General features: G+C 38.8%; 1 pseudogene across 1 annotated transcript; it reads right to left on the bottom strand.

The window, feature by feature from the left end:
• Nucleotides 1-2036: 2036 nt before the first annotated feature.
• LOC109396653 (iron-sulfur cluster assembly 1 homolog, mitochondrial pseudogene) lies at nt 2037-2875 on the bottom strand (annotated as a pseudogene). Its single transcript, XR_002126880.1, has one exon. The product of XR_002126880.1 is annotated as an iron-sulfur cluster assembly 1 homolog, mitochondrial pseudogene (transcript).
• Between the last annotated feature and the right edge of the window lie 7286 nt (nt 2876-10161).

Genomic DNA, 10161 nt, shown 5'->3' with positions numbered 1-10161 from the left:
AATCAAACTTAAGAGCTTTCTGCATTTGGTCTAAAACAGATGTAGAGGCTATGATATTAGGGGTATTACGTGGAGGAAACTACATGTTGCTTTGGGTTGGTCTGCAAGGTTGACTTTATACAAGGTCAAACTACAATTCTCTGACCTTGTAGGACTCATATAGCCAGGAAATATTCACTTCATCCTTTCCCTAAAAGGTACAGTTCTCACCTTAGGCTGCAAACAAAAGCAACCAGGAATCCTGTTCCTGCGCCTTCAGCTCTTATCCACACACTCTCAGCAGAACTGTAATAGGAGTGTGTGGGGTTTTTTGATTATTTGTTTTTAATATAAAAAACCAAAATTTGGTGCTTCTGTAACCTGAAGTTTACCAATTAAAGCACCAAAAGGTTGAACCACTAGAGGGAGTCCAGAACCATATAATCTGAAGGCTACAGGATTGAGTTTGAGGTGTTCTCAACTGTGGCTTCTACTAGATTTTCCCAAGATTTATATACCCAGGTGTATGAAACAGTCTGTTGTCTGTATAGTTACCTATTGGGTTATTGAAAAAGTCATGACGCATTTTTGCAACAAAAATCATAGAAAAAATATGTCATTACTTTTCTGACAACCCAATATTTTCACATAATTTTTACATGCCTCAGGCCATATAGAACTCACTTTCCAAGTTATAATGTAATTGCTGTATTAAATATCAAAATGAGACTCTCCCCAAATTCAAAATTTAGTGGTAGATCAAAATCCAAACAAACTGAATTTATCTTGCTATAGCCTAGAAATAATTATAGCTTTGAGCTGTTTGAAATAGCCTTGCTAAACCATCTTGTGAAATTTTCCTAAAGAGGTGCATTTAACAAATAGTTTTTTTTTTTAATGATCACAAAGAGGTCACATTTTTTTTATTGACAACTCAATCTCTACATACATTCATTATTGCACAAATTATAAGTGGATTGACAATTATATTAATACAAATTCATGAGGGTAAAGCTACTGCTCTAAGTTTTGGTGCATTTTGTGCCAGGCATTTTAGTAAATATGACAAAACATCAAGGAAGTCAGCTACTTCAATTCATAAGAATCAGCTTTCAGAAAAGGCTTGTATGTCATCTCATAAAACACTTATAATAATATGTGAAACCCAGGAAAATAAAAAAACTAAATGACAAAAGAAGGAATACTGTTAAAGAAAAAATGGTGATAATGTTAGGTTAAACTATTAGGTTTAAAATTTTTAGCAATTGGACTTAGCATCCAGAAAGTACATGTATATTGGGAATTTTAGGAAAAATACCCCTATGTCTGCTTCACAATTACTACTACATTCCAAACAGGCATCTCTGGGTTGCTACAATGTCTCCCCTGCTTATAAACCCTGCTTCCTAGTTCAGAAGAAACATGGTAATTCACATAAATGGGTTTTAAAATAAGATTCTTCTCACTCAAAAGTATGACCTCCATCAAATTACACAGAAATCTTATTGAAATGTCAGAGAAGCCAGACCCATTTACCTTCACTGCCTGCCTCAGAGCACCAGGCTTGGTGTGGCTCCTGCAGAGGAGAGATGTGCGCAGTCCCTGCTCTGCAGTGTGCAGGTGGAAAGGAGCCCTTCCGTTCCCCTGGGGATTTGCTTCCTCAGGTATAGAATTGAGGGGGTGGGCTAGATGGCTTGTAAGAGACCTTACAAATAAAAAGATCTAAGTCAGCTTGAGATCCCACCTTGAGCAGATGTTTAGGATGGCAAAAGAAATGGACAAAAAATGGTGGGTGAAGTATTTACCTTTTGATGCCATCACTCAGAACCACTCTGTACTACAGTTCAAGGAATCTTTGACACTTTCATCTAATGGCTGGTGCTACTAAAGGGTAGGCAAATGAGGCATCTGACAAAATTTTGGATAAGAATGTATAAAGGCCGTTCTACGTTTAGAAAGGAAAACAGTGTACCACCATGTCACATCAGCCATCACAGGACTTTCTGCCTCTGAATTTTAAGAACCATCAATCTGGCCTGGAGATGCACATTCAAGCCATTCAACAGGTATCTATGGAATACAGCACACCTATTAAAGGGTTTCACGAAATCCTCCCAGGCAGGCACCTTCCATGAAACTGGTTCTAACAGAAAGGATGCAAGAGAATTAAGTGCAGGGTAGGATTTTTTTTTTCTTTCTAGATCAGAAAAATGACCCAAAGAGAGGGATGGCCTCTCATTGATACAAATATCACTTCTTCTGGAATCTAATACACTGGCTTCATTTTCAAAATGCATCACTTTATTGTCCTCATAAGGCAGCCATGCACTATCAACCTTAAGCATGTGACTGTCATGATTTCATCAGTAAGCCCAGGGCTCCTGCAGGCTTTCTGGAGCTTACAGCCACAGTAGTCTTGAGGAGTCAAATATTAAAGCTTTCTTCACAGCCACACGTTCCTTTGATGTTTGGGTTATTGAAAACAAACTCACTGGATAGTTTGTCTTCAACATAGTCCATTTCTGTTCCTAAAAGTGTTAGCTGTGCCTTCTTTTCGATGAACACTCTGACTCCATCTTGAACAACTTCTTCATCAGAATCTCCTTTTGTTTTTGTATATTCTAGAGTATAAGAAAGGCCATTACAACCCCTGGTTTGGACACCAACTTTCACACCAACATGTTCAGGCTTATCTTTAAGAAGTTGTTTTATCTTGTTTACTGCTGAAGGTGTCAGGGTGAGGGCGGCCTGGGTGGGCTGCAGCTTCCTCTTGCTCACAGCCCGGACAGTGGCCCGGACTAACGAAGCCGACATCCTCGCCGTCCAGGCGCCCCGGTGCCTCGGGCTGGAGCTCGGCCGCCTCAGCCTCTCTTCATGGACACGGCGGGCACATTGACCAACAAATAGTTTCTTGATTTCAATTGCTACATTCAAGGTTACACTCTGTCTAGTATTAAATTAAATATAAACATTCTTAATTAACAATAAGCCTAAAATTCAAAAGAAATAGTTAGAACCTGTTTCTTTTTTAAAAATAAAGATTATACATTATTTGTGTGTCTCTAGCATCAATAACATTACATATTAAGTGTTATATTTTAGGACGTGAAACATAGCATAATTGTGAAAAACCTAAAGAAAATGGTTAACCCATAGCATGAGTCATCTATAGATCCATGAATGCTATTTCTATGTTTCCATTTTGATGTTATATTGAACCCTAGTATATTTGAACAGTAACAATGATTATAAGTTGTAATAGATAAGTATAGAGATTCATTTAACCATACTTGGAAAGGCATGTTTGCAAATGCTTTTATCTGAACATATTCATGCTGATATATCAAGTAATCTATTTCCACAGACACCTAATATGCCAAACGGATGTTCATATTTTAAAATATTTGATGAAAATCCTCTAAAATAGGACATCATTAAAATTGTTCTTTAAATTTTTCAATCTTTAGTTTTTCTCATATTGTCAAGGCTAGAATTATTCTTTACTAGATACAGAGTCAGGGAAGGGGGGAGGTGATTACAGCCATCAGAAATCTTTGCTGGGCTACAAATGACCAGCAGATTATAGTTCACAGAACACCATTCTGCAAGTTTGTTCTTGCAGATTTTCAGGAAACTTTTTGTTTCATCATTTTTCAGAAGTTAAGTCTTTAAGAGAGTTATTTCCCATGATACTGGTTCAAAGTGTTCAACTAGTAACAGTAACAATACTCATGTATTTATTAAACATTTATTGAATATCTACCTTGTGCTACATACTGTACTCAGAGGTTGAGTATAAGGTGGTAAAAAAAATGTAATTCTTTCCTTCATGAGGTTTATAGTCTAGTGAGGAAATCAGACATTAAAGGACTCAAGTGACTAAACCAGATAACTAAGATGATGAAAATTGCTATGAAGAAAAATAAACAGAAAATGGTCACTTTACATAGGGAGGCAGGAAAGGCCTCTCTGAGGAAGTGACATTTAAGCTGAAACCAGGATAAGAAGAAGCAAAGTGGGAGAATTGGGGGTGGGGAGATGGTGGGGAGCTAGTGTGTACCAGTCAGGGGGTTGGGCTGTGCCAGTGCGCTGAGGGTGGAACATGAATGCTGTGTTTAAGAAATTAAAAGAAGGCCAGCTTTGTTTTTACCATATCTTTGGCACTTACATTCTACTTTTTCTAATTATTTTACATATAGATGGATATTTTGTTACTCTATGAAGACAGTAAGTTGTCTAAGGGTGGAACTAACTTTAAAAATATGTATCTATTGGGCTGGCCGAGTGGCACGATGGTTAGGAGCTGGCTTGGGACACCAGAGGGCCCCGGTTCAGATCCCACATATGAGGGCCAGTGACGCTGCCCTCCACAGCTAAGATGCTGAACAACGGCTCGACCTGGAGCAGGGCTGCTGTGAGTCACTGGCGACGGCGTAGGCTGCAGCCCCTGTGGCAGTGGGTTGCCATGGGCTACTGTGTGTGGCCAGCAGCCAGCGTGAGCAGCCAGTAGCCACAGTGAGCGGCTGTCCAGAAGCCGGCGACTGGTCTGCCTCAACCGGGAGGGGCGCGTTGATGGTGCCAACTTGGGCCAATGAAGCAACGTCCTCCACAACTAGATTGAAGAACAAAATGACAGCAATTTGTCTGTTCCCCTTCCCCCAATTCCCCAGCACTGTTCCCATCCCCCCAAATCCCCAATAAAAAAATCTTTAAAAAAAAATGTATCTATAGTATACTTTACAGGAATCTAGTAGTGTGCTGGAATGTAGTTTGTGCTCACTAAATACTTGTTGGGTTGAATTTGATTGAAATTAGGGAATAGAGTCTAGTGCCCCATGCCATGTGACACATCAGATACTATTCAGGGCAGACCCAAGTAGACCTCAAGGGTAATCTTCAAGTAGGATGTCCCTGCTCCTGACTGAAGCCACCCTTCGGTCACTTCTATCATTTGTCTCTCCTTTTGACTTATTAAAATTTTTCAGTTAAATCAATCATTATGAGTCTGTTAAAATTCAGGATTGTCACCATAATCATTGCTGACATTCAAATACTGTATCTTAAGGTTGAATATAGCATGCAATTGAAGACCCATGTGCTGCTGACTTACCTAAACATTCATCTTCCCTTTTCTCTTCCTACCATCAGTAGGAATCCTTATCACTTTTATTGGATTACTACAACAGCCTCCTAACTAAACTCTATCCCTCCAGTCTCTCCTCACATTGCCACTATATTAATCCAGCCAAGAAACTACTGTACTTTCAATGATTGGGGGTTATATGTATCTTAATAAATCCTAGATCTTTCAAACACTCAAACCTGTCTAAGAGTGGAGACTGAGCCAGAAAGAAGTCCTTAATAAAGCACTATCCATATATTTATATATCTAGTTGTATTTTGTTTGTGTTGTTGGGCAATTATCTAATGTGACTTTGTATTATCCCTCCAATGAGATCTTTAAGCGATTTGGGAATTTGTACCACTCTTTTCTAATACGTATAATTTTTGCTCCCCACCCCCAACATTGAGCAAAATGCAAAGTACTTAATAATTAAATTTATATGCTTTCTCAAGTACTAGAGATTTGGTATGAATTTAGGAGAATGAGCTTGAAGAATCTCAGAAAATATGGTTTGAGTATTATATTTGCGATATATTCGATCTGAGAATTCTTGTCTATCATAACAAATCCTAGAGCTTTCACACTCTCAAACTTGTCTTGGAGTTAACCTAATATTATATAAGATCTGGTCTTGGAGACCAAGCCAGAAACAAGGCCAGTCTACATAAATAGGGAAGACACAATCTGAAAATGGTTTATTTGTAGTAATTTCACGGTATTTACTTCATCGAAATTTCCTCTAGTCCTTTGCTACACCCAATCCAAGAATGGAATGAAATCTTTAATTTCTATTTTCCAAGGTGCTAAGATCAGACAAAGGAGATGGAAATACCTTTGCTGCACATTATATCTCACTGATGGGCAAGATCTTGCTGGAAGAGTACAAACCCTGAGAGGAGAGAGACAGAGATCTCATGACTTTGTGGCCTCAAATTGGGAAGACCAACTCCAGAAGAAATTGATCCACTGGGTTCCAAAGTAGCAAAATTGAAGATAAAGAGAGGAAGATACACATTCTAAATTCTCTCAAGTAGATAAGGGACTCTCTTTAGAATAATCACATTGTTCACATTATCCTTGGTACTGAATATTTCATTTGTCTGTTGAAATGAAGGTCAGTGTTTCCCTCCCACATCCAAAAATGTGTGGGAGTAACCATGAATGTCTAGGCATTTTTCAAAGTTTTCTTTGTGCAACTTTTTTCTGTGTTGCTCTGCTACTCCCAGACCTTCAAACTTCTCTGACTTCCAGTAAACTCAATATGTTTCATTACCATGAAACAAACAGTGTCTGACCTGCTTTGGTGCCATTGGGATGGATTCTAGGCAAACATATTACCTCCCGACAGATATCATCGATTCTTCCTCTGGCTTTCCTCACCATGTACCCTGCACCCCTTTTAGCATATGGCTTCATTTTGCCTTAAATGAGCTAGTTGTTTTCCTATCTTACCTCTACTCCCTCCCGATTTTAAGAGTTGACAGTATGTGTTAGTCATCTTTAATCTTTCATTCTACCTTCTCCCAACAGGGGCTAGCTACTGACTTGCTGTGTGATTTAATCTGCCAAAACTTTGGAGGTTGAAATTATTATTGTTAATTTATTTCTAATTCAGATGAAGGAATTGAGGCACAGAAAGGTTAAGTAATTTCCCCAAAGTCACACAGCTTGTAAGTGGCAGGACTAGGATTCAAAACTAGGTAGTCTAGCTGACTCCAAAGTTCCCACTCTAAACCACTACACTATGCAATGCTAGAGTCACTAACTACTTAAAAATTATGTGACCTTAGGCAAAACTTAAAATTCTAAACCTAATTTTCATCATTTGTAAAATGGATAAAATTCCCACTTCATAGATTCATTTACTCAACAAATATTTATTGAGCTCCTACTGTTCGCAGTACTGCAATATCATGATGATTAAATTCACATAAAACACTTGGCATACTGCCAGGCACATAGTACATGGTCAATATTAATTATTATTTTAATTAGTAATAAGCCAATAACTTCTCTGATACATATTTCCTCTTACTCGGCTAGAGATTATGTTCTACCATTGCCATATACCCATTTTCTACTGGTCCCCTAATTCTCTTTGAAACATTTTTTTAGTAGTTCTATAAGATGTTGCCTCGTAATACAAGTATCTCTCAGAGCTAAAAAGAAAAAGTGCTTTAAATGGCTACTTTCTGATACATAGCTAAGGCATGCAAAATATGCTTACTATCAAGGAATATTGGAAGTACTTTTGAGGAATGTGAAGATATGAAGATCAAATATAATGCTTTCAGGAAATGTACAATGAAGTCATCTTGGAAAACAAAATAGCCCACATCACATCTTCAGTGACATAAAAAGCCCAGCAACACTTTTCTTAACCAGGTAGAGACAGGTGGCCTGCTGTGCCCTCCTGTGCTGTGCTTTGTTGCTCTCAGCATCCATCCTATGTTTCCCTTACCCACATTCTGTGAGAGTTGGCAGTATTTGCTAGGTTGCATAAGAGATTTTCCCTCCCTAGATGGCTGATAATCAAATGAGACGATATATCTGAAGTCACTACACACACACACACACACACACACACACACACACACACACACACACACAGTGAAAAATTTTCATAAAAGAATGTTGTAGTTGTGTCCTACAGAGAACACTCAATGTAGGAAGCAGGCGTGGAGAGTACTGTCTTCCTCATTTCTGAATTTGCTCTCAGCATCTTTTTATTTCTTAATGTGACCAAGCTTGCTTTCCTGTCCTGACTAGTTCCCCTTCTCCCATTTCAGTTCCTAATTATAATAATAACAATAGCTAACTTGTAGTGAGTGATGGTTTAAGTGCTTGACATATATCCACTTAATCATAACTGTGAGTTATATAAAAGTATTATCCCTATTACATTCAAGAAAGCTGAGAGATGGAGGGGTTAAATAATTTCACAAGGTCATACAGTTACTCAGCAGTAGAGTCAGACTTCAAACCTGGAAGTATAGCTCTAGAGCCCACGCTCTTGACTACGTGCTGTGCTATATCTCACTCCCTATATAGTGCCTGCCACCGTCTTAGATACATATTTCCCAAGCTAAAAATTTTCAGGCAGCTGTCAGCACTTTTGCTTCTTACTTTTTAAAATCACCTCTAATATTACCGGGGGTGCCCAATAAATGTATACAAGTAGACACTTTGGTCAACATTGCTCAAGCAGTAGTTCACTGTAATCAGATGCGTCTGAGGGCCGGCCTAGTGGCGCGTTGGTTAAGAGTTGGCTTGGGAGCGCCAGCTCTGTGCAACAGGGCCCCCGTTTGGATCCCACATGAGGGCCAGTGATGCTGCACGCTCTACAACTAAGATGGTGAACAACAGCTCGACCTGGAGCTGGGCTGCCGTGAGTCGCCGATGAAGGCATAGGCTGCAGCCCCTGCTGCAGTGGGCTGCCATGAGCTACCATTAGTGGCTGGCAACCACAAGAGCCGCCGAGTGCAGCCGTCCAGTGGCCGGCGACCCATCTGCCTCACCCAGGAAGAGCGTGATGATCACAATACCAGCATGGGTCAGTGAAGTGATGTCCTCCACAACTAGACTGAAGAACAAAAGGACATCAACTTGTCTGTTCCCCTTCCCTGATTCCCCAATGCTTTTCCCCTCCCCCAATTCCCCAATAGAATCTTAAAAAAAAAGAAGTGTCTGAATGTTGATGATAACCGCTTTGAGCACCTCTTGCAATTGCAGAAGTCAAACCTGACTTGTATTCATCTTTTGTTATTGGTATATATTGAGTTGGTATATATTGAGTATGACAATTTTAATACAGTTTTCCTTTCTTAAAATGTGTATAAATTTTTTTTGTATCCTCTGTACTTGTTACCCACTTATGATAAATTCAGAATCTTACCAAATGTTAATAATTCATGCTACAAACTTTGATTTTTAGTCATTATCTGGGGAAAAGGAGAACTTGACAATAACTCTGCATAATATTAACGAAAGCACTAGCTAGCTTACCACCACAAACATATCTATGTGAGAAATTAGGTAAAAATCCCAGCTATTTTTCCTCTGATGTGTACTTGATATAAGATAACATTCAAGCTGCTACTTGCTCAAGGATTAGGCACCAAGTTGGCGGAATCAGCTTTCTTAACCGCATTATAAACAAGGATAAGCAATGTTTTGAAATGTATGCAAAACATATTTCTGAGCTATCAGAATGGAGTGGCGAAAAACTAGCCCTTGAAAGAAAACTTGAGATTAACTAGTTTTTACAGTTAGGCCTGGAGAGGTTAAGTGACTTGTTCAAGTAATTGTGATTCAAGTTGTTACTGGTGGTGCAGGTCCTAGAATGCAGGTCTCCAGCTCAGCATGCATAGTGCTGTTTCCTCAGCTCTGCATTTCTTTCTAGAACCATCTCAGACAGACGGCTGTCATGCATACAATGATGTGAAAGACATTTCACCATCAAGAAACTCTTTATTAGTTACCCTTTTGAATCAAAGACACTACATTTCATTCAGGAATCACAGTTTCATTGTATATTTAAATAAGTAGATTCCATATATTTAAATAAGTAGATTTATATTAGCTTAATTAGAAAGCAGCTAAGGGTTTGGCTGCTGTGGCTTAGATCTTGAAGAACAAAGCCACCTTCTGTTTGTGAGCAAATAGTAGTAGAAACAGTCATGTAAAATGTACATTAGTGCTATCCTAAAATCCTCAAGCGTAATTTTAGGATAAGAAGCTTCAAGTTCTAGAAGTGGACCTTCTCTCCACTTCTTTACATAATCTAAAGATCATGTAAATTAATCTTTACATAAAACTAGCTTATTGTCTTTTTTATGTGGTCTTGTTGGGGAGCAGGTCATTAACAAGAACTGAGACAAAGAGCTCTCATTCCAAAGACTTTATTCCCAAGCTCGGGTGTCCGTCTCATTAAAAAAGAGAGAGCGGAACCCAAGTCCTGGCGGGTGGGGAATTTATAGCTGAAGCTGGATACAGAAGCAAAAAAAGCGGTTAGTGAGTAAAAAGAGAAAAAACTAACAAACAGAGTTAACTTATCT

The sequence above is a fragment of the Hipposideros armiger genome, unplaced genomic scaffold (genome assembly GCF_001890085.2).
Source record: "Hipposideros armiger isolate ML-2016 unplaced genomic scaffold, ASM189008v1 scaffold_531, whole genome shotgun sequence".
NCBI classification, from domain to species: domain Eukaryota; kingdom Metazoa; phylum Chordata; class Mammalia; order Chiroptera; family Hipposideridae; genus Hipposideros; species Hipposideros armiger.
Note: the sequence above shows the minus strand (reverse complement) of the source record. Positions and strands in the feature narration are given on the sequence as shown.